At 40.0% G+C, this 22,014-nt stretch overlaps 1 pseudogene; it reads left to right on the forward strand.

Moving 5' to 3' along the window:
- Nucleotides 1–1,364: 1,364 nt before the first annotated feature.
- On the forward strand, nucleotides 1,365–7,132 carry LOC132240139 (phosphatidylethanolamine-binding protein 1-like; annotated as a pseudogene).
- The last annotated feature ends 14,882 nt before the right edge of the window (nucleotides 7,133–22,014 follow it).

The following is a 22,014-nucleotide window of genomic DNA, read 5'->3' on the forward strand; positions in this document are numbered from 1 at the left end:
AATTCCTCTTCTGGATATATCTCCAAAAGAACTGAAAGCAGGGACTTGGAAAGATATTTGCACATCCCCATAGAAACATTATTCATAACAGCCTAAAGATGAATTTATGTAAGCATCCATCTACTTATAAATTGATAAAATTTGGTGTAATATATACCATGGGATATTATTCATCCTTAAAAAGAAGGAAATCTTGCCATTTGCAACAATGTGGATAAACTGGAGGACGCTATGCTCAGTGAAATAATCCAGTCACAGAAAGACAAATACTGTACGATTGCACTTAAAGGAGGAACCTGGAGCAGTCACATCCATAGAGGCAGAAGGTACAGTGATGGTTACTGGGATCTGGGGAGTCATTGCTTAATGGGGACAGAGCTTCAGTTTTGCAAGATGAAGAGTTCTGGAGATAGACTGCACAACAAGGTGAATGTTCTTAATACTACTGACCTGCACACTTAAAGATGGTTACCATGATTCTGGCCAGTTTTGTTCAGTGGTTACAGCATTGGCCTGCAGAATGAAGGGTCATGGGTTCGATTCCTGGTCAAGAGTACGTACCTTTGTTGTAAGTTCAATCCCTGGCCCTGGTTGGAGCCCATGCAGGAGGCAACCAATCGATATGTCTCTCTTACTTCTCTCTCTCTCTCTCTCTCTCTCTCTCTCTCTCTCTCTCTCTCACTCTGTCTCTCTCTCTCTCTCTGACTCTGTCTCTCTCTCGCCCTCCCTCCCTTCCACTCTCTAAAAATCAATGGAAAAAAATATCCTCCAGTGAGGATTTTAAAAAAAGGTTAAGATGGTAAATTGTACGTTATGTATATTTTACCACAATTTTTTTAAAAAGTAAATGTACTTTGATTTCAGGTGCTGAAAATCTCAGGAGCTGCTCAATCCTTAAAGCCAGAGCCCTTCCCAACCCTGATCAGCTCAAATGGATAAACACTCATTATGTGGCTGAAAGAGGAGAGAGCACTCCCTTTCACCCTCCACTCTTCCTCCAGGTCCCATAACCTAAACATTATTTTACAAATTACAAGACATTCAAAGAAGTGAGAAGTGACCCATAGTCCCGCTAAAATTCAATCACCAGGAAGAGACCCACAGCTCAGCCAGAAACAGACACCTGGTGGCTACGTGACTCTCTCCTCAGGACCACAGGAGCAACATCTCCTGTATCTGTCAGAACACTTATTCATAAAGGTGTGTGCACCCGCACGCTCACTGCCACATTATTTACAATAGCCAAGACATGGGAACAACCTAAGTGTCCTTCAACACATGACTGGAGAAAGAAGATGTGGTCCATATAGGCAGTGGAATAGTACTCAGCGATGAAAAAGGGAAGTACTGCCATTTTCGACAGCATGGGTGGATCTCAAGGGTATCATGCTAAGTGCAGTAAGTCAGATGGAAAAGAACGAGAACCATGTAATTTCACTCACACGCGGGAGATAAAACAGAAAGCAACAAGCAAAAGACACAAACTCATAGATACAGACGACAGAATGGTGGTTACCAGAGGGGAAGGGAGGTGGGGAGAGGACGTAGAGGGTGAAAGGGGTCAAATCTACGGGGACAGAAGGAGACTAGACTTTGGGTGGTGAGCACACAACAGAGTACACAGAGTTCATATGATAAAGTTGTGCACCTGAAATTTGTATTCTGCTAATAGCCAATGTTATCTCAACATATTTAATTTAAAAAAAGAAACTGATCTGGCAGTTGCATTGTGTGTGTGTGTGTGTGTGTGTGTGTGTGTGTGTGTCTGTGTGTGTGTGTCTGTGTGTGATCAGAATTATCCAGATTTGCAAACCACATAGGATATTATGAGTGTGGAGAAGAGATAGGGACAGTCAATGGTGGACTGCTCTTCAGTTGAATTAATAGTTATGACAAGTTATTTCTCATCCTCGTCAATCCAACTTGTTCTTTCAGACACTTATTATACACCAGCCTGCCTGAGGCTGGAGGGGGCAGGGACTTCTCCTGGGAAGCTTGCTTGAGTTTCTCATGTGTTTTACTGCTACAATCAGCATCACTTCTTCCACTTATTCTGCCAATTGATAATGAGGGATACCAACTTTCAGTACTTAATTATATGTCAATTTACTATATCACATTTCATCCCCACCTCAGCTTAATGAAGGTGGGTATTGTTATTCCCTTTCTACAGATAAAGAAACTGAGGTTTAAAGAGGATAAACAACTTGGCAAAGGGCATTTAAGTAGGAAATGAAAGAACTTGACTCAAATGCTGGTTGGCAGGTATACCAAATCTTGGTCTGCAATTGCTTTTTGTTCCTAATCCTCTAAAAAATTTTTTAAATCTTTATATACCTTGACACATTAAATTGACAACTACATCTTTTCATCATAACTTGAAAAGAACGTCATTTCTGTAATATTGAAAGTATTGCATTGACTTTTTTAGAAAGTTACCTCAATCTTTTATATTCACTGGAAGGAATAAAACTATCATCCCAATTTGACATCCACCATCACCCATTTCCAAGACCACTCAAGAACAAGAATGCTCTGTCAGCAGTCAGATATTTCACACAGTTTGTCTCTTCTCCTGAAATTGTTCAGCTATTCCACATCCACCACAGAATCTTACTTTAAAAGAAGATATTTTTTGTGCTTTAAAACAGCGGTCACCAGCAGGTGGTCCTCAGACCACTGGTGGTCCATGAGGCTGGCAACCGCTGCTTTAAAATGCACTATTGATCAACCTCCTTCTTTGCAACAAAAATATGTAGGGAAACTAAAATGTTAAACTTTTGTTTAGATTTCCTATGACCATAAGCCCTCAGCATAAAGATGTTGCACTCGGTTGATTTGTAATTACACTTACTATTAGCACACGACTGAGCAAAACAACATACATGTCTGGCGAAGGTTAGCAGGAAATTCATTACCAGGCATCTCCTTAATGAGATGGATGGCTGAGTGCAGGGCGAGGATGGCTTGCCCTGACTCAATTACAGGCTGCTTCTCTTCAATTTCTTCTTTGTTCCTTTTTGTTTGCTTTTTTAAAAAAAATCTGGAAATGTTATTCTTCAGGGAAATACACAAGAGTACGGTGCTGGATGAGGCAGGCCTTTCTTGGGTAACTGGGAAGAAGGCAACTTATAAAAGAGAAGCATGATCTCTAATCAAGGCACGTGCTTGGCTGCAGGAAGAACAAATGAAAGTTGAGGTTCTTGACAGATTCTCTTAAAGTGAGCCCTGCATACAGACTGCTTGTGGAGCCCCTACTTGGGCCTTTTCCTTTAAGTGACCTCATTCTTTTGGAAGGTTTCTCAACACTGTCTGCCTACATCGAACCCCTGGAGAAATTAAAGCATTGCTGTCTGGCCCCCACTAGCACCAAAGATGAGGAGCGAGGCCCACGCTTTGGTATAAAACATTTCCCAGAGACCTGGCCAGTGTGGCTCAGTTGGTTGGAGCATTGTCCCATACACCAAAGGGTCATGGGTTTGATTCCTGATCAGGGCACATGGCCAGGTTTTGGGTTTGATTCCCAGTTGGGGTGAGTACAGGAGATAACTGATGTTTCTCTCTCTCTCTCTCTCTCTCTCTCTCTCTCTCTCTCTCTCTCTCCCTCCCTCTTTCTCTCTCCTTAATAAACAATAAAAAAATATCCTGAGGCGAGGATTAAAAAATTTTTCCCAGATGAGCTTCACATGATTGTGGAGAACCTTTGCCTAAAACCTTCCTTTCTTATAAACTGAGGTTACAGCTAAAGTCTTCCAATGCACTATCCACTGTGTGCCTAGTCTAACCTGGGGTCCACCATGTGCCTAGTGAGTCTAACCTGAGAAGCAAGCGCTGTGACTGTAAAATACATACAAGCTAAACCCTACATGCTTCATATGCATAAAAGGAATGTACACTACCACATTAATAATATTTATACTGTTACATGTTGAAATTATACTCTGAATATATTGGGTTAAATAAAATAGGTCATTAACACCACTTATTTCTTTTTACTATTTTATCTTTGTTTTTTAGTAAAAAAAGAAAAAGACTTTATTTTTAATTAAATATATTAGGGTGCATTGGTTAATAAGATGAAAAAAATAAGAACCATGTGATTTCACTCACATGTGGGATATAAAACTGAAAGCAACAAATGAACAAACAAGAAAACCAAGTAAACAAAAACTCATGGACACAGACAACAGCATTGTGGTTACCAGAGGGAAAGGGGTTGGAGGGGTGGTAAAGGAAAAAAGGGGGTTAAATATATGGTGATGGAAGAAGATTGGACTCTTTTTACTTTCTTAATATGTGTAATAAAATTGAAGAGGTCTTGCATTATATTCATTTTGATAGTACTGATCTAAAGCACAGAAAAATAGCCCTAAATTGTCCATTAAATCACCTGTAAGACATACACTCTTCCTCATATAGTAATTCGTTTGCTCAAAGAGCAAGAGGGCCTGTTGCAGCTGTCTGGATTCTTTCACCTATAGGGTAGCTAGAAGATCCCTGGGGCAAATAAGGAAGGGGTGGAACTGATAGTGTTTGCTTGTCAATCAGGGGTGCACACTCAGGTTAAAGTTCACTTGAATACATATCAATAGTTCATAAACTCGTTCTGTAAAGACTAAATGAGCATGATGTGGGTTGAGGCAGCAGTCAAGTAAATAGGACAGGAGATGGCTCTTCTTGGCAGCACATCGCAAGGGGTGGGATTACACACCTGACCTTATTCAATGGTCTGGGCGGGTCTGGAAGACAAGCAGGCATATCTCCAAAGGTTTCCACTTGGAAACCTTCCTCCCCATCAGCCACCCACCATCATCTTTCTCCTGGGTCAATGAACACAAGAGTACTGTTGCATGTACTGGTGGGCTGAATCCATCCCTGCTTGAGTCCCTACTACCCATTTTTCACTAAGCATCCTCAGGGATCCTTTTAAGTCCTATGTCAGATTAAGTCACTTCTCTCCTCAAAATCCTCCAATGGCTTCTCGCGTCACTCTTAATCAAACACAAAAGCCTTATGGTGAGACACAACAGGCCCTCATGAGCTCACCCCAGTTCCCTTTCCATCTCCCTCCCATTGCTCACTCAATTCAAGGCACACTTTGCCCCCAAACACATCGAGGACACTCCTGCCTCAGGAGCTGGCACCTACGATGCCTTTGCCTAAACACTCTTCCTGCCGTTCTGTGCCTGGCCCAACCCCTGCCTTCCTGCAGATCTCTTCCTGCAGACCAGGGTGGCCCTCCCTAACTTCTGATCTCCATTGAACTCCTGTGACCCTGCCGATCTGTCATCTCAGAGCACTCTCACATCTGCTTGGGAGCATGTCTGTCTTCATCTCATGTGTCTCCCACTAGAACATAAGGGCCATGTCTCTCATGATCCTCTCTGTGTCCCTACCTTCCAGAAGAGTAGGAGGCACATAGATACAGATAAATAATTGTGAACTGCCTATGAGTGAGTGAACATCACCTATGGGAAAACAGACCCGGAGAGGTTTAAATGATTTGTCCAAGATCATGTAATTTGAAACAGCCTTACGACTCTAGGTTTAATTAATCTAAGGTAAATGGAAAGATTAATGGTCCGTAAATAATTGCACCTTTTGCGCATATCCACACCTCTTGGTTCCATGTACAGATTGCACAAATTATCTGCAGACAATTCAACAAACTGCATAGTAAATGCTTCAGCAAATAGATTTTCAAACGTTAAATGTAGGAACATTTTGTGACAGTCCAGTCACGTACAGCAGTGTAGGGAACTGGTCTCCAACAGTAATCTACCATCTTTCTAGAAAATGGAATAGTTTCGTAGATGCTTACCGTTTGAGAATGGGGAAAAGTACACACTTGCCAATGCATTCCAGAGAAGACTGAGGGACTGTTTTCTCTTTTACTCTCCTGCCAGAATGAGATATTCGTTTTTTCTGAGCCAGCACATTAATTATTTAGAACTGGTAACTGTTTCTATGAGGTCTAAGGTTGGTGCATCTCAAGGTCAATTAAAAACTTATCTGGTGGTAATAACCAGTTTACTCTTAAATACCTCAATGCTATATTTCTTCTGGGTTGCATTCATTTCTTTGTTTCTTTATAACCAATATAAAATTCCTCAAAATTGTGATCTGCCTTATCGTCCACTTTCCAGAAAACTTGTGGTGTCTAGCCTCCAATACGGTCCTCAGTGGTCCCCGCTTTCTAGTGTGTCACACCCTCTGACCTTAAATAGGGCTGCATAGGATACTTCAGAAAAGACAGTCACGGACTTCATTCAGGGCTGTTGACCTGCCCCCGGTTCCCCCGCATCTTTCCGGTTGTCCTCCTGCTCAGCCCCACGATGCTGGTGGTCCTGGCCCTTGAGCCTGCAGGAAACGGACAAGAGGCCAAAGCACCTGCTGCAGGTCAATTACTCTGGGGCGGAGGTCGATGAGCTGGGCAAAGTGCTGACACCCACCCAGGTTAAGAACTGGCCCAGTGGTATTTCACGGGATGGCCTGGATCCAAGTAAACTCTACACCCTGGTCTTGACAGACCCAGATGCTCCAAGCAGAAAGGACCCCAAATTCAGGGAATGGCACCATTTCCTGGTGGTCAACATGAAGGGCAACGATATCAGCAGTGGCACCGTCCTCTCTGACTGTGAGGGCTCAGGGCCTCCTAAGGGCCTTCACCGCTACGTCTGGCTGGTTCGGGCAGGCCAAGCCACCAAATGGGACAAGCCCATTCTCAGCAGCCCAACTGGAGACCACCGTGGCAAACTCAAGATGGCATCTTTCCGCAAAGAAGTACGACCTCGGGTCCCCAGTGGCCGGCACGTGTTACCAGGCGGAATGGAATGACTCTATGAGCAGCTGGCTGGGAAGTAGGGGAAAGCCAGGAGACGGACATGGCCTGGGGGGCCCAAGCAGTGTTCTCAAGGTCAGTGATGCATGTTGATTTCCCCTCTTCCCTGTTCCCACTCTCACAGGCGAGACCTGAGCAGACAGAGGTGTAGGGTGACTTTTCCTTCTGCCTGTCCTTTATCATTGTACAGGGTCACACACCCTGGATTTGTGTTGATCAAATTTAAACTCCATTTTGGGGCCTATTTCGGTACTATGATGTAGTCATCAGATTGTTGATATAAGAATAACAACCCAGTCTGGAGAGTCCCTTTGCTGTTGAGCTGCAGGGCTGGGTGAGAGGTTCTCTGAAATGTGTTAGTCTGTGCCTGTTAAATTTATCACTCTTCATTGGTGTAACAAAAGCCAGTCTGGAGTTGCTAAATGTTGTGTTAATTCTGTTGTTTGCTTATAGTTGAATAAAAATAAAAACATTGTGTGGACAAAAAACAAAAACAGTGATGTCCCAAGCTAAGTCATGAGAAATGTCATGACTACCATTTTACTTTCTTGGATCACTTGCTCTGGGGGAAGCCAGCTGTAATATCACAAGAAAAGGTAAGTAGCCTGTAGAGAGCTCCTCTTGTTGAGGAACTGAGGCCTCCTGCCAACAAGGAGCCTTCTAGGAAGTGGATCCCCAGCCCCAGTTGAGCCTTCCGATGACACAGCCCCAGCTGATATCTTGACTGCAACCTCAACAGAGACCCTGAGCTAGATCCCCCAGTTCAGCCGCTCCTGAATTCCTGAGTCAAGAGACCATGTGAGATAAAAAACATTTGTTGCTGTTTTCAGCTACAGCTTTGGAGAAATTTTTAGGTAGCAGTAGATAACCAATACCCAGTAAGCATCTTAAAAAAGAGGCACATGCCATCACTCCCTATTTGACATGGGCCAAGTTCTTGTTGCTAACTACAAAGTAGCTACAATCCCCACAGTCCTTATGCATATTTTTTTCAGCATTTCAAGACAGCCAAACCAAAAACTATAGGCTTGACCAACAGTTAAAAGTTGAGCTTGGCTTTGCTGCTGTGTTGCTTCCCAAGCATAGTTTGAATAAAATAAATCATTCTCTGGGCTGGTTTATTTAATAATCTATAAAAACCTAGAAGCCAAAAGTCAATGTTTCACTAAGCCTAAATGTTAACCCAGAGTCCACTTTCATTTACACACATGAATTAGCTCTCTTTTTCCTAGATAACTTTGACCTTTGTGGCAGTTCTATTACTGGATTCTGAAAGGAATAATTTTCTTTGGTGTGATTCCTTTTTAAAGTCTTCAAATTGTAAGACATTAAAATTATACTCTATTGGAAGAACAAGCATGGTTCACATCTGATTACATTTTCTTAGCTGTGAACAAAGGATCAAAGCTAATTTGTCAGAGTGGATCTGTGTTGATGGATATATGCATTTTCTCTTGGGGGAAAAATGTGCTACAGAACTAGAAATTAATTGGGTTAATATGTTCCTTTTGACAAATTCTTTATTTATGTCTGTCTAAACAGGTGTTAAAAATCAAAAGCAGAAATTCAACTGTCATCATTCTCAGAAAAATCTAATAAAACTTGTGTCTATAAAATCAACTTCATGTAAGTTAAAATGTGCATTTGCATCCCATCAAATTTAATATATAATGAAGTCAAGAGTCTACAAACAGGGAAAATTATATAATTCAGATATTTTAAATCTAAAAATTTACCATTCCCAAAACATCTTTTTAAAAATATTATATTTAATTTCAGCTTTTAGATCCAAGCCTTGTTTTAATGCAATTAATTTCTGCTTTCAAATTCTCTTCTTTTATGCTCTCTTTTCAAATCCTTTGTTTATGGTTGGCCTGGAAATATTGTTCTCAAATATGAAATTGCTATCCCTTGTCCCATATCCCCTTTGAGTTTTCAACGAAGTGTAGCCCCTTTTTGAAACCTTTTGATAACTTATTGTCCAAAACAATGTATCCTAATACTCAAAAGCTATAATTCTGAAAAAGATGTATTTGTTCACAACTGTGTCCCTGGGCCCAGTATAATGCCTGACACAATTAGGCAAGAAAAAGAAGGGAAAAAAAGGCATCCAATCTGTAAATAAATAAATAAAATTGTTTGTTTGCAGATAACATCTTATATACAGAATATTTTAAACTTTCAAGCAAAAACTGATAAAGCTAATTGAAAAATTTAGTAAAGTTGCAAGATACAAAATCAAAATACAGAAATCAGATGTGTTTCTATACAAACAATGAAATGTCTAAAAAAATAAATAAAACAATTCTATTTCCAATAGCCTAAAAAATAAAATATTTAAGAATAAATTTAACCAACGAGGTAAAAGAGCTATACACTGATAACTATAAGAGTTTAATTAAAAAATTGAAGAAGTCACAAATGGAAAAATATCCTGTGTTCATGGATTTAAAAAATTAATATTGTTTCAATGTCCATACTACTCAAAGCCATCTGTAGATTTATTAAAATTCTTATCAATATTCCCAAAGCATTTCCACAGAAATAGAAAAAAAAATCCTAAAATTCCTATGGAACTACAAAAGACCCCAAATAACAAAAGCAATCCTAAGAAAAAAGAACAAGGCTGGGGGCATCACAAGTTCTGATTTCAAGCTATATTACAAAACTATAGTAACCAATACAGTACGGTGGTGGCATAAAAACTGACACATGGGCCAATAGGATTGAATCAAGGGCTCAGAAATAAACTCACACATATACAATCACCTAATATTTGACAAGGGAACCAAGAACATTCAGTGGGGCAAGGGTATCTCTCTAATAAATGATGGTGTTGGGAAAACTGTATAATTACATGTAGAAAAATGAAATTGGACCCATATCTTACACCACTCACAAAAATATACTCAAAATGAATTAAAAACTTAAACATAGACCTGAAGCATAAAACTCCTAGAAGAAAACATAGGAAAAATAAGCTCCTTGACATTGGTATTGGCAACATTTTTTTTAATATGACATCAAAAGCACAAGCAACAAAAGCAAAAATAAACAAGTGGGACAACACCAAACTGAAAAGCTCCTGCACAGCACAAGCAACAATCAACAAAATGAAAAAAGCAACTGTGGAGTGGGAAAAAATATGTGCAATCTGTAAAGGAATAAGGGGTTAATATCTTAAATACATAAGGAGCTTATCCAACTGAGTAGCAAAAAAAAAAAAAAGCAAACAATGCAATTTTAAAATGGGCAGAGCACCTGGAGAGACATTTTTCAAAGAATGCACACAAACAGCCAACAAGTACATGAAAAGATGCTCAACATCTCTGCTCATTGGGGAAATGCAAACTAAAACCACAATGAGATGTCACCTCAAATCTGTTGAAGTGGCTATTATCAAAAGGACAAGGGATAACAAGTGTTGACGAGGATGTGGAGAAACGGGAACCCTTGGGCACTGCCAGTGGGAATGTCACATTTTACAGCCACTATGAAAACCAGTGTATATCTGGGTATATATCCAAAGGAAATGTAACCAAATCAGGATTCCGAAGAGATAGCTGCACTCCTCTATTCATTACAGCATTATTCACAGTAGCCAAGATATGGAAACAATCTAAGCCCACCAACAGATAAATGGATAAAGCTGTGGGGATATGTATATGTATATGTGTAAATAATGAAATATTATTTAGCCATGAGGGGTCTAAAGGGGAAATCCTGCCATTTGCAACAATAAGGATGGACTTTGAGGGCATTATGCTAAGTGAAATAAATCAGACAGAGCAAGACAAATACTGCAGGATAGCACTTATAGGAATCTTAAAAAGCCAAACTCATAGAAACAGAGTAAAATGGTGGTTGCCAGGGGCTTGGGGTAGGGAAAATGAATAGATGTTGGTCAAACTTCCACTTATAAGATGACTGAGTTCTGGGGATATAACGTACAGCATGGTGACTATAGCTAGCAATGCTGTAGTATATATTTGAAAGCTGCTAAATGAGCAGATCTTAACTGTTCTCAGCACACACACACACACACACACACACACACACACATACACACACACACGGTCATTATGTGAAGTGATGGAGATGTTAACTATTTCTATTGTGGTAATTAGTTAGCAATTCATGTGTCAAATCATCATGTTGTATACCTTATATTTACACAAGCTTATACATCAATCATATCTCAATGATAGTGGGAACACAAATGCTTTACTTTGGGAGTTTTCTGACAAGTTCAAGAAAAAGAAAAGAAGTGAGTGGTGGGCTGGGGCAGAGTAAGAAGAGGGAAGGTGCTAGAAATAAGGTCAGGGAGATAGGCAGGATGCACATCATAAGGATTTGGTGGCCAGGCTAAGGCGTTAGCATTTATTCTGAGTCTGACAGCAAGCCAAGTTTTTCCATAAACCTTGCATGTTATGCTGAGTCATTGTCAAGAAAAGTGCAAGATTTTAAAGTAGAAACCAAAACAAATAGTCTACAGTATGTGGGTTATCGCCATCTTTTGTTGTCTTTGAGCTAAACATTGAAAGTAACGTAAATGATTCTTGCCCACAGAAATGTCCATGGTGTCTGGTGGCATGCAATCATAACTGCCCTGTAGATACTAATCACTTCTGTATCTATCAAGCAATTTCATTTCAGCATTTCTGATGGGATATATAATTGTCCATTCTTTGGATTCTCCTTTGAATGAGTGGTAACATCTTTGTTCCATCATTAATTAATAGGAGTAATAAAACATTCGTCCATCTTCATTTTTTTCCTTGTATGAAAATGAAGATTTTTGTCTTTTCAAAACATTATTCTTTAACCGCATAAACACCCTCCACGATAGGATCATATGCTACCAAACAAACATTCAGCCTGTCACCCAATTTCAACTTCCACCTTTTCGAGTTAATTCCACCAATCGCCACAGCCACATAGCTGATCCTATAACCCAGCACACCAACAACCCAGACAGCAATTGCTAATCTGCTATTTGTTAAGGATAAATTACAGAACTAAGCCACCACAGTTCTACAGCATTCTCTTTACAGAAAACATTTATGCCTACTTACCACACTTTGTCATTTCTCACAACCCACACCGGAGACCACACGGCACCCCCCCTTCCCCCTTCTCTCTCCTAAGAGAAACGCATACCTACATCTACCAGAAGGTAGGTGGGAGAGAGTCGTGTAGAAGTTGTTTACAAACACTCGTTTTCTTTTCTTACTTTTCAGAGGGAAAAAAGATGAATAAAATATGCTTAGTACATGTTGATAATTAGATTCCACCTCTCAGTTTTGTCATCACCTGACCTTGTATCTCTTCTTGGCAGCCACCCCTGAACAGCATCTGCAAAATGTAAATTACCCTTCTCAGCAAGGATTATGATTTCAAGTCTTACCTTTTTAGAGATGACTTCAGAGGCACCTAGACATGCAGCAGATGTTGGCTTAGCCCCCAGAGACATTAAAATTCCCATGGTAACTTCTTTTAAAATATTTTTTTTTTATTTCAGAAAGGAAGGGAGAGGGAGAGAGAGAGATAGAAACATCAGTGATGAGAGAGAATCATGGATTGGCTGTCTCTTGCATGCCCCTACTGGGGATCGAGCCAACAACCTGGGCATATGCTCTGACCAGGAGTCTAACCATGACCTCCTGGCTCATACGTCAGTGCTCAACCACTGAGCCACTATGGCTGGGCTCCCATGTAACTTTTTAACATGTTTTGCAAGTACAGTATCTTTGCTAGAATTTCTGAAGATAGTAGGTTAGCTCTAGCTGGTTTGGCTCAGTGGATAGAGCGTTGGCCCATGGACTGAAGGGTCCCAGGTTCGATTCTGGTCAAGAGCACGTACCTTGGTTGCAAGTTCCCTGGCCCTGCCAGAATATGTGCAGGAGGCAACCAATTGATGTATCTCTCTCACATTGATATTTTTCTCTGTCTCCTCCTCTCCCATTTTCTCTAAAAATCAATAGAAAAGTGTCCTTGGGTGAGGATTAACAACAAAAAATAAAATAGCTTATAGTTCACTTGCAAACCAATTTATTAAAAATAAACCTATTTATTAAAAACTAGAGGCCTGGTGCATGAATTCATGCATGGGTGGGGTCTGGCCAGCCCGCTCTGATGGGGGTCGATTGGCCTTGGGGAGGTGCCATGGAAGGTCAGCTGGCTGGCCCTACCCACGATTGCCCCCCACCCTGATCAGGGGTGAGGCTGACCAGGGGGAGGGGCAGCAGGAGGTTGTGGGGGGTCCAGTTGGGGCCCCGATCAGGTCGGTTGGCCACCACAGTGTTTGCCATAGCGACTGGTCATTCTGGTCGTTCCGTCATTCCAGTTGCTTGGCTTTTATATATATAGATATTCAGCCAGAAAAAGCATGAATCACAGTTGGTCCATCTGCTCTCCTGGGTCCTCAGGAAAATCTTTAAGACTTTCTCCTGAATCATGTCACCATAGGTTCCTGTAGTGTGATGTCACCTCCTTCAATTGTTTACTCCCTTGACCTCTACCCCAACCCCAAATTGCTATACTGAATTGGATTTATGATGTCATAGTCTCTTGTTTTATAAGAACCACTGGTATTTACATGAAATTTTCTGTATTCTCTTCCTATAAAAGAGATGTAAAAATTCCTGAGTATTGGGTAATTTTTATTTTAAGGTAAGTAATTTGTTTCCATTTTCTCATTACCTGCTGGAAGCTCCAAGCCAAATGTGTACCTCAGCTACAAGTTTGAATAAATGTACAGATCAATAATAATTGAATAAGTGTATAGATCAGTATGTTCTACGATCTTTTGCTTCTTTTTTTCTTGGCTTAGCCTTCACCACAGACTTTTAGGTTTTGCTACCTTCTATTTTTGTTCCCCTTATACGTTGAATCTTTTCTGTAATATGACAATGTCTAAGGAAAACAGGGAGGGAGGGAGTTAAAATATTTTTTAAACTGACAAATTCACAAGGTTAAGTAATAACCTTCATTTTGCTTGCATTACATAATCCTGCAAAGCATATAATATTTCAGTATTTTAAATATTAATGAAAGATTTTTTCTATTATTTAAATTAAAATTTCAGGTGGATTTTTTAAAATATATTTTTTTATTGATTTCAGAGAGAGAAAGGAAGAGGGAGAGATAGAAACATTGACAATGCGAGAGAATCATTGATGGGCTGCCTCCTGCATGCCCCCTATTGGGGATGGAGCCCACAACCCAGGCATGTTCCCTGACTGGAAAGTGAACCATGACCTCCTGGTTCATAGGTCAGCACTCAACCACTGAGCACACCGGCCAGGCTCAGGTGGATTTTTTTAATGATAAAAGTATACATTCCAGCAGCACATATACAACACTTTTTTCCTGGAAATTTTACTTTTCAAACTGAATTAGATAACTGATGTGTTTAAAATTACTGGAGCAGGTTATGTGCTGGGAAAATGTACCAATAAGAACACTTGAGGGCAAGAAAGAGAAATCTGGTTCAAAATGACCCAAGCAAAAACTGGAATATATTGGCTCATGCAGTAAGCAACAATAAGCTCCAGCCATAGCTATATCCAGAGGCTTAAGTTACATCATCTAGTCTCACCTATATTAGCTTCATTCTCAAGAAGGCTCTTTCTGTCTAGAAATAATAACTTTGTCAGAAGTTCCAGGTTTATATCTTACCCACTATTTTAATAACCCCACTCCCGAACTCCAAATACTAATATTAGAACACATTTATAGAATCCTCATAAATCAAAGTAACTCTGACAGAGAAAGCAATGGTCTTAATGTCATCAAACACTGTCTCATGAATGTTAAATGAATATAATTTAGCAGATTATCAGACCAAAAAAAGCATCTATAAATTATTTTCCAAAATAGAAATGTTGATGGGGAAGAGGCATCTTTTGGTAAATCAAATATTGAAGTTCCTCCCAGATTAGCTAAAAGTTCTTTTTTCTCTGGTTCAGTTTCACTCAACCTCCAGGCATTTAGCTGCACAGCCAGTGCTTTTATTGTTGTTATACTTCCAAGTCACTGAGTCAAGGCCCATGATGAATGACTGTTCCATGACTTCCTGACTTCAATTTTTTGTCGATTAACAATACTCAGTTTATGGTTAATATACCTAAAATATCATAGGAAAGCACAACAGTGGAAGGAGACCCAATGACTTCTCACAATAAACGAGGTGAAAAAAATTGGCAAGTTTATGAGGTCTTGGCTAGGAGGTATTTGGCTCCGAGTAGGAATCATAACCGCCAGGCTAATCAGGCTGATCATAGTGATGTATTTATAGCAGCAAGATTGATTTCAACTCACAGAACAAAATCTGGGAAAGGCACATTGCCCCTGACAACCATTTATAGTGTTCACTCTTGCTGGCTACCTATGGAAGAAAAAAAAGATTGATGTGAGTGGATACATACATACTCACAGATTACATCTATATCTATACTGATTCCATTTTTTCTTGGTATTGAGGTAAAAATGGTAGATTGGAAGGAGGGCAGGAAAGGATCTATTCCCATGTATTCTCTGAATTTTTATCCCACTTCCCAAATCTGATCAAGCCAGCTTCTTGCAGACACCCCAGCAAAAAAAAAAAAAAAATTCTTATTTTGGGAAATATGAAGTGAGGGGAAGGGAAAGGAGAGAGAATGCACACACCAACTATGGCTCATAGGAGTCATGTGTGTCTAGATCATTGATCTCCCAAGACTAGAACAAGAACAACAAATATTCAGGAGGCTCTCAACCTTCCCAGACATTGCTCAGTAGTGTTTCCTATTAAGTACCCCATCATTAGACACAGTCATTAGATTTCGTAATTAGTATTTTAAAATGCCTAACTAGGTGACAAATTACCCAGCCCAAGCACATTTATAACCATATTAACTATTTAAACACAAACTGAAGCAGATGGGGACAGCTACTAGTAAATACTGTCCTCATACAAGATTTTAGATGAGATCTGCATGGTCCAACTGTAATGAATTAACCTCAATATTTACATTGAAAATAAGAAATGTTTGCCAACACAAATACCAATTTATACTGTCCTGGAATTTACAAACTATAACAATTTAGTCACTAAAACATATGACCAAAATTAGTTACTTAAGAGGTAGACGCTAAGGAGAAAACATTTCAAAATTCTAACTCTGGCTAAGGAAACAGAATCATAGACCTATAGAGATCTTCTAGTCCAGTCATTATTTTGATGCATAAATTCCTCTACAGTTTCCCAGATGAGCACTTTAGGAGGTTGGGCGTGGGAAGTGAGTAATTGTGTTATGTATGGGGTGTGTGGATTGGGAAGACCGAAGGAGAAGACCTTATACTTAAGTTGGGAAAGCTTTGTGATGCACAGTTACGTGGATTGTTCTACTGCTTAACTCCCCAGGGCCTTTCAAAGGATAATATTGTGCAAATCTCAAAGAAGGACCAAGGCATCAAGTATTTTCAGACTAGGTTGGACATGAGAACCTTCTGTTGGAGCTGCTGGTTCACTTTCTTCTACTGGAATGAGTGTTCTTTGGAACGCATTTTGGGAAATGACCCTTCACTGTGCCCAATGAGAGGAAACAGGTTAGGACTATTAAAATATGATATATGGCTAGCTGTCATAGAAACATCCAAGGTGCCCTGAAAATGGGGTGTCAATTTATAGTCCCCCCACCACGGTATAAGACCACCTGCTTTGCAACCTCTCATTGACATGACAATTGCCCAACCTCCATGAGAGTAAATTGAATTCCAGCGAATTCAAGCCACCGTTTTTCACCTCATCTCCATTTTTCTCAGCTCAACAGGCAAATCTATTTTTCACTGGAATAAACATGACAATTAAAAATTAACCTAGCCACCTGGTGATCTGCTGCTCATGTGTCTTTCTGACAAGAACAGACTAGCAGAACTCACCCAGGAAGAATGAGAGTGTAGTTTATTAGAAACGATAAGTTGTGGTTAACTGGCTGTGAAGAGACCGGAGAATTGATTCCCTGTGCCATGGCAGTGACATCTAAGTGGGAGAACTCTAATTTGGCTGTCAGACAAATGTAACCATACCAAATTATGATCAAAACATCATCACATGTAGGTTCTATTTTATATTTAGTTCCTACCTGTTTGGTATCCAACAACAGAATAACAAAATGTGGTAGATTAAAAATGGCCACGCATTCTTTGCAAATCCTCTCATCAAGCCATGGAGTCTCTTTCCTTCTTGAATCTGGCTGGCTAGCTTCATGACTTACTTTAATCAACAAATACAGCCGACGTGTAATGAATGGCTTGCCTCTTCTCTCATTTTCCTGGAACATGGTTGCTATTGAACAAGCCCAAGACAACCTGTTGGAGAGGAAACATGGACGAGATGGAGGAGCCCCAGCCAGAATGTGAATGAGGCCAACTGGGAGCAAGCTGCCCCCAACTGACCTGCCAACTCAATGCAGATGCCTGAATGAGCCAAGCCAACACCATGTGGGAGAGAGAAGAACCATGCCAGCTGAGCCCAGCAGTAATTGCTAGCCCACAGAATATGGATTGCTGTTTGAAGCCACTAAGTTGATAACTGATAAAAAGTAGATGTTAAGTAAATTTCAATATATCCCCACTACAAATTCTACACATCTCACTGGAAGTTTCAAATACTCATCTATTACTAAATATCTAATTGAACACTCAACTAATAGTTATGAATTTTTATTTTGTAACTAATTCTTCTCACTTATTTAAGAAAGAATGCTCATTGCGATAAAAATATAAAGTATTTAGTCATGTCCAGGTTGGTGCCAAGCAGCCACTTTCCCCCTTCCCCTAAGTTTCAGCTAGGGCAATCCACATAGAATTTTCATTTAACTCCTATGTCACTAGAGTGCAATTTGCTTTAGGATAGGATCTTATCTATTCTCTTTCCTGCTATAACCCCAGCACCTAGAACAGTGCCTGGCACAAAGCATTCAATAAATACTTACTGAATAATGTGACAAGGCTCTAATACTTGAATAAATGACATGAATTTATCATTTTCAAATTCAATCATTTTTTTCTCTGAAGTAAGTGATAAAATTATATTCAATCTGTAAAAGCAAATTTATTAGTTTTATGAGAATGATGATAGATTCTTCACAGGTAGTTATGCAGCTAATAACCTGAGGAGTTAAGTATAATTAAGGCTTATCACTCTGAGGAGAAAGCTCCTATCTTTTTCTATCTCTGCATTTATGTTCTACTCATTAAAACTGTACAGCCCATTAGCCCATCAATAATCACAGAGTACAAACTCAGGGAGGTCTAGGTGAATCAGTATTTTATCTCACTTTCTTGGTGAAAGCATTTTGCTTTCAAAGTGACAAAAAATTCCACAAATACAGCCGCAGAATAATTGCTTTAAAAGAAAGTTTAAAAGCAGACTCAAGTTAGTAACTATTTGTATGTTATTGCAATCAGGAAAATATTAACATGTAATTAAAAGATGAGATCAAGAACTAAAATAGAGTCATATTCAATGTCCTTAACTTGTTGTCATTGTTACAGGCAACACAAAGCTACGATGAATATTCTAGGCTACAGACAGTTTTGCTTTGTTAGGGGCATATATTGTAGGATAACTCCTGAAGATACTAATGTTGAGCATTTTAGTTTTAACAGCTCCTGCCAAATGCTATCCCGGAAGGTTGTATGTACTACAGAATATTGCATAGCCATTAAAAAGATTGAGTGAGACCCACAGTTTGTACAAAGACATACTATTAAGTGGAAAAGGGCATCATAAAACATTATGAATAGTATGTTACAAGTATTGGAAGAAATTTAAAAGTTGATAGTAATAATAATGGGGGGGGGGGAAGAAAGCATATGTGCCAAACTATTAATGACAATTTCCTTCAGAAATGATTTACAGGGAACTAACACATTTTGCATTATTCATCTTAGCAGTATTTGAATTTCATATGACACTTATGTATTTTTGTTTCAATAGTTGTATTTTCAATAATCTTTATTATTTAATAGTCCACTTGTTTTAGCTATGATGCTTTCACCAAATAGCAAATACCCACCAATGGTTTCTTTCTTTCTTTTTTTTAAGGCAGCAATTTTGTCTCACTCCTTTCCTAGTTTCTTTTTTAAATTAAATGTATTGGGGTAACACTGGCTAATGACCTCATAAGATTTTGAGGTGCACAGCTTTACAATACATCTGTCTACTCTACTGTGTGCTCACTAGTTGCCTTCCATCAGGTGTTTGACGCCCTTTGCCCTCTTTGTCCTCTCCCTTCCCCCTCCCGTCTGGTACCCACCCTTCTGTTGTCGGTGTCTAAGAGCATAGTTTTCTTAAATGGAAACCTTCCATTCCTCCTCTCCATCTATCATCTATTTACATGACAAGCAATTTGCAGCTAGCTGGTTCTGGGGTTTGTGGGGGTAGGGGGTGGACTAAAAATACCTTCAAGCACCCAGCCTCTCTCCCTCTTTTCTGTCCTCAGCATTGGGGATTTTCACCTTGGGCTTTTGTTCATCCATACAAGTGGCTGCTACAACTCTAAGCTTCAAACACTCAAATGACCAAGTTCAAAGTAGCGTGTAAGAGTGGACAAGGATTGGACTCGCCTCACATTTCTTTTTCCTTGTCCCAGGAAGGAAAGTGTTTTTCAGAAGCCTTTTTACCTTGCATGCCAAGCCTAGTGTTCTGTGACATCTCAACCTACCACAGAAAGAAGAGAACGAATTTCCAAGGCTTGGTTTATTTCCCAGTGCTAAGCATAGAATCAAAGGGGATTTCATTACTAATGAAAAAAGGAAAGTGCCTGACACTTCTCTCTCATTTTAAATGGGTTATTCCCTCTTTAACTTCTTGGATGGTTTTCAAACACACTTATATTAATAAGCCCTATGGAATCAAGCCATTATGTCTATTTCCTCACATGTCAGTTCTATCATTACATGGAATCGCTGACTGTCATTTTTGGTTGTGTATTTTCTCATGCTCCTAATTTTCATTAGAGAGTTTATTAGAGAAGGCAAGAATGTGAAAAACCAAATGCAATTGTCAGCACTTGGCATTCATCATCACAGTTGGATGTGAGTAACTGCAGTCCTGCATACCCTGAACTGGGCGAGCACAAAACAAAGCTACATTTAAATATTTAAATCCTAGCACCTGAAAATTCTTTTGTTTTAATGACATTTTTTTTACATTAAAAAATATATGGAAAGTCTTTCCCAATCTCCTCACAACGTGGCACACAAGGGATTTAGAGTCCTCCTGAGGCTGCTGTGGCTGGAAAGTTCTGATAGAGATTTGAGTTTTGAATCCTGACTCCTCTGCTCCCTGCCCTGAGCAACTTAACCTCTCTGAGCCTCGGTTTCCTCATCTGTAGAATAGGAATCATAATAAAAATTACTCTATCAGACTGTGGAAGAGATTAAATAAAATAATCAGCACTCTGCTCACATTTTTTTGTTCTATCCAGAAAATTTATTATCAAGATGGCTCTGTATTGCATGAAACAAGCTAAAGAATGCATCTGGGCATTCTAGCCATCTAAAGCTTCAGTCCTGACGCTCCCATGTAATGCCTCTGGAGCACAGTACCATTTCATTTCTCTTGGTAGAAAAAAACAACAGCCCTCTCCTGCCAGAGGCAAACATTTTGGTATGTTTGGACCCTATGGCAGTACAAATTAGGTCTTTCTGGTGCATTTTTGGTAAACACTTAACTGTTTAATGTGCCTGATGTCACACTTCAGCTCTGGCCTCCATCTGCAGGCTGACCCTCTGCCCCTTTCCAAAGCCATTTCTCCTGCCAACCATCTGTATGATGGTGGCAGGCACAACGGTGCCACAGTATCCCATACCCCGGTCCATCAGTCAGGGGAGGGCTCCTGATCCAGACTGCACCTGCAAGGCGCCTTCTTGGGAAAGAGACTAGAAATGAGAAAGAGAAGGGGGCACTTGCTCTAGACCAGACGCTGCCCAGCCCAGCCCAGGGGAGCTTCCCGAGGCCAGCTGGGAAAGGGAAGATGAGACTAAAGTAAATGAGCCAGAATTACAGAGAGAAGCAGGACAGAAGAGCAAGATAATAATGTCCATGCTGTGTGGGTCTCCAGGTCCAGTTACCCCAGAGGATGGCCACATCCCTGTCCTGATTTTGTGTGAGATACCTCAGAATCCTTACGATAAATTCCTTTTATTTCATTATTAAAGGCCAATGCATGAAATTCGTGCAAGGGCCTTGGCCCTGGCCCCCGCCTGTTGTGGCTTTGTCCAGAAGGAAGGACGTCCAGAAGGATGTCCGGTCTAATTAGCATGTTACATCTTTATTATTATAGATTTTGCTCAAGCTGATTTATAATAACTTTCTGTCCTTTACAAACAAAGAGATGCCCAAGCTCTTGGAAATCTCAGTCCTATTATTTCCTATTAAATACATCTGTATGTCAGCGGCATTCCATTTCTCTTTATAGGGAAAGAGCAGCCACCATCTGCTAGAGGCTGTATGTTTTAGGCAGGATTTCAGAATTTCATAGCAACCCAAATTAATTCTTCTTGGGAGATACAGCCAGTGTGAGAGAGAATTAAAACTATCTTCGTGCCTTCATAAAAATCTACTGCCCTACAGGCCTGTCACTTCCCAAAACACATGCTGGTATTTGGATGCTTGAGTTGAGCAAATGAAAGACTTGGGGACAGATAACATGTTCGTGTGTGTGTGTGTGTGTGTGTGTGTGTGTGTGTGTGTGTGTGTGTTAAATTCAATGCAAGGTCCAGTTAATTTCTATTGATTACACAGACAATGGTACCAAGGTCAGAGATGAAACAACCCTAAAGAAGAACAGGGTAAAGAGAGGTAAAGAGGATAATTTCCCTCCCTCACTTGGGAATGATTTATTGAGGGCCTTTCCCATCTCAGGCTCTGGATTGTGCCTCAGGTACATTCAGACCCTCTTTTTTAATGAGTACTGCTGACTCCATTTCATGAGGACGATGACCATGTAAGTTGCTTTGGAAAAGAAAGGCTTTGGAAGATGGAACCTCATGGATAGGATAAGAAGGGGAAAGAAGAGGAAAGGGATTCATAAGAGATACAACTAGAGTTGCCGTGTGCTGGGTACATAACATAATAGCTCCTCCACCTTAATTAAAAGCTGCAAGTAAACAAGTAAACA

The sequence above is a fragment of the Myotis daubentonii genome, chromosome 8 (assembly GCF_963259705.1).
Source record: "Myotis daubentonii chromosome 8, mMyoDau2.1, whole genome shotgun sequence".
In the NCBI taxonomy this organism is placed as follows: Eukaryota; Metazoa; Chordata; class Mammalia; order Chiroptera; family Vespertilionidae; genus Myotis; species Myotis daubentonii.